General features: G+C 35.6%; 2 pseudogenes; one reads left to right on the top strand and one right to left on the bottom strand.

Moving 5' to 3' along the window:
- Positions 1-499: 499 nt before the first annotated feature.
- LOC139812885 (heat shock 70 kDa protein cognate 4-like) lies at positions 500-969 on the bottom strand (annotated as a pseudogene).
- A 215-nt stretch (positions 970-1184) lies between these two features.
- On the top strand, positions 1185-3067 carry LOC139812884 (putative nuclease HARBI1; annotated as a pseudogene).
- Positions 3068-3341: the final 274 nt, after the last annotated feature.

The raw sequence follows: 3341 nt of genomic DNA, 5'->3' as shown, positions 1-3341 counted from the left end.
AGTAAAACGAAATTATGAAGTACATGCATGGGGGAGGGTGCAGGGGAAAAAAGCCTTTCTGTTCACGTGCGCTGCCCCCTTGCACCCCTCCATGCATGTGCTTTATAATTTCGCTTTACAACTTAGCATGTACTTTATGTTGTAAAGCGAGGTCCACGCTGCCTACCGACGGGGTGGGTGCGGGGGAGAGGGGGGCGAAGGCCCCCCTCGCACCCCCCCGTGTGTGTGTGTGTGTGTGCTTCCCACGCATAATTAAACTAATGAAACTCCTAGCGTGAGACCTAACTGCTTGAATCAAGATGCTTGGTTATTCTGCACGATGTAACTGTTTAGGCCCAGTTCAACAGTGGCCAGTTAGCTTAACTAGTAGTTAAGTAGTGATGCCAACCACTGAAACAAAAATCGGTGAGCTGTTTACAAGGTTAGATTTTAAGAAAATTCGGTGACAGTTTACAAGGTTAGATTTTGACAATATTGAATCGATGAGCAGTTTACAAGGTTAGATTTTGACAATATTGAAAATATATAAATTTTGTAAATAAATGTGATTTATTTTTACTATATTTAATATTTTTATTCCATTCCAGTTCAGATTGATAGACTTGTTCAGTTCCTTGCCGTTGAAGAAATCTTGAAGTATAGCTTCTGAATCTTTGGTATTCTAGTAAAGCCACCGACTAGAACAATGCTGTGAACTTGAGCCTTGTCCATCTTCGCGTCCCTGAGCGCCTTCTCTACAGGTTCGAGAGTGCTTCTGAACATATCTGCGCAGAGTTCTTCGAACCTAGCCCTAGTAATGGACGTGTAGAAGTCGATACCCTCGAACAACGAGTCGATCTCAATGCTCGCCTGCGTTGACGAGCTCAACGTTCTCTTCGCCCTCTCGCAGGCGGTCCTCAAGCGTCTCAGGGCCCTCTTGTTGGGGCTCAGGTCCTTCTTGTACATCCTTTTGAATTCCTGCACGAAGTGGTTTTTTCATTATTATATTAGCAAAGGTATATATAGTTTGATTATTGTTTTTTGCTGTTAATAAAAATAGGGAATAACATTTTGAAGAGTACTGCAATATTAAAATGTAAGTCAATAGTCAGTTTTAATTGTATTTTGGAGAAACAACATGAATGGATGTAAAAATTAATTTGTAACAAAAAATTTGAAAATGTATTATATTTTTTAGTATCAGCATGCAAAGACTGTGGGATTTACTATATGAGGATGACGATGAGAAAATGGAGCAAGGCGCAAGAGTTCCAAGAATTTTGCAATTACAACATAGGATTAGACTGCGCATCAATTATTTTGAGGAATTAGATGAAAATGCATTTATTGATCGTTTCCGATTATCAAAGCAGAGTGTTGCTATGTTGCTCAATAGGATTCATCACCAATTAGAACATTTTACTAACTGGTATGTATATAAAACTATAAAATATGGTTCTATGATAAAATGCTTGAAAAGTATTTGACTTAATGATTCATTATTTTCAATAATAATATTTATTATCTTATATATATATGTATAGGAATTATGCCATTTCTCCAATGATCCAGTTACTGGTTGCACTGAGATTCTACGCAACTGGATCATTTTTTATCACGGTGGGAGATTTCTGCGGAATAAGTAAAGTTTCGGCTCATACGATTGTACATCGCGTTTCCCCAGCAATTGCAACTTTGAGTGAGGATTTCATTAGATTTCCTGCACAGCCTGACCAAATACGCCAAGCTCAAAAGGAATTTTTTGAAGTTTCTGGCTTCATTCGAGTCATAGGAGCTATAGATTGTAAGCACGTATGAGTTCAATCATATGGTAACTAAAAACATTAATATATATATATCGCACAATGATTCATATTTGATTAATACATTTAATTGAATTTTTGTTTTATTTGTATCAGGTGGAGAAAACGCAGAGTTATATCGAAATAGAAAGGGCTATTTTTCGATAAATGTGCAAGCTGTGGTAAATGCACGATTAGAATTTATCGACATTGTAGCGCGCTGGCCTGGAGCAACGCATGACTCCACCATATTCAATAATTCGCGAATAAAAACTTTATTTGAAGCTAGGAGATTTGGTGATGGAATTTTACTTGAAAATTCCGGTTACCCAAATCTGCCCTATCTCATGACACCTTTGAATAATCCAATCACACCTGCTGAACAATTATACAATGAAGCTCAAATTCGCACACGGTGTGTAGTAGAACGCACATTCGGCATATGGAGTCGAAAATTTGCCGTACTCAACATCGGTTCTCGTTTCTTTACTGTTGAACGAACATTACCAGTAATTGTAGCGACCGCGGTACTACATAACATCGCAAGGCAAGCTAAGCCGCCAGATCCACTGATCAATGGAATTGTGTACGATGAGATACCACAGATTCGCGATATAGATTTGCCTGGCGAAAGGAATGATGCGAGACAACATATGATAAACAATTATTTCCAGAGGTAATCATACTATACAATTGATATAGCATAAGTATATATTTTTATTTCTATTTTTGTTTAATCAAAGATATATTGTGAAATAACGTATTAATAATTTTGCAGCTTATTATAATGAACAAACGGAGACGCAGTCATATGGAAAACCTGTTTCTATTAACACAGCTCATATTTTTTATTTATTAAAAAAAATATATATATACACGCAATGACAAGAATAAAAAAAAATAACTTAATATACGTCATTGATCGTACAAACGTCGTTTTTATATTTCTATTAACACAGTTCATAATTATTGTCATGAAATATATGTATATGCGTAATCAATGACAATATAAAAATAAAATAACTTAATGCATCATTAATCGCATAGCCACATCGTTTTAACGTTTCTATTGACACAGCCTACAATTATTGTCATGAAATATATGTATATGAGTAATCAATGACAATAAAAAAAATAAAATAACTTAATGCATCATTAATCGCATAGCCACATTGTTTTCTATTGACACAGCCCACAATTATTGCCATGGAATACATACTAAATTAACAAAAAACTGAACATAAGTTAATTTCTCTTGTCACCATCATGTCTTTTTTGCCCGTTTATATGTACACGTAGGTTAAAGAAGAATCTCTTCTGAAGATTCAGATGACATCATACTATCTGAATAGGAAGAAACAGGCTCTCCTCTATTCGCCTTTCTACATTTTATTTTAAGTAATTTAACTGCAAGTTGCTCTTTTTCGAGTTTTTTTTTTAGTATTTTTGTTTCAATTCGCTGCTTAGCTTCAATGTTCTTCAGCATTAACTTTGCTAGTGCTGTTTTTGTCTCCATAAGATTTAATGTTTCTTCGTTGGAACTGTTTGACTCCACTGGAA

The sequence above is a fragment of the Temnothorax longispinosus genome, chromosome 5, assembly GCF_030848805.1.
Source record: "Temnothorax longispinosus isolate EJ_2023e chromosome 5, Tlon_JGU_v1, whole genome shotgun sequence".
Lineage (NCBI taxonomy): Eukaryota > Metazoa > Arthropoda > Insecta > Hymenoptera > Formicidae > Temnothorax > Temnothorax longispinosus.
The sequence above is the reverse complement of the archived record's forward strand: the minus strand, read 5'-3'. Positions and strand labels throughout refer to the sequence as shown.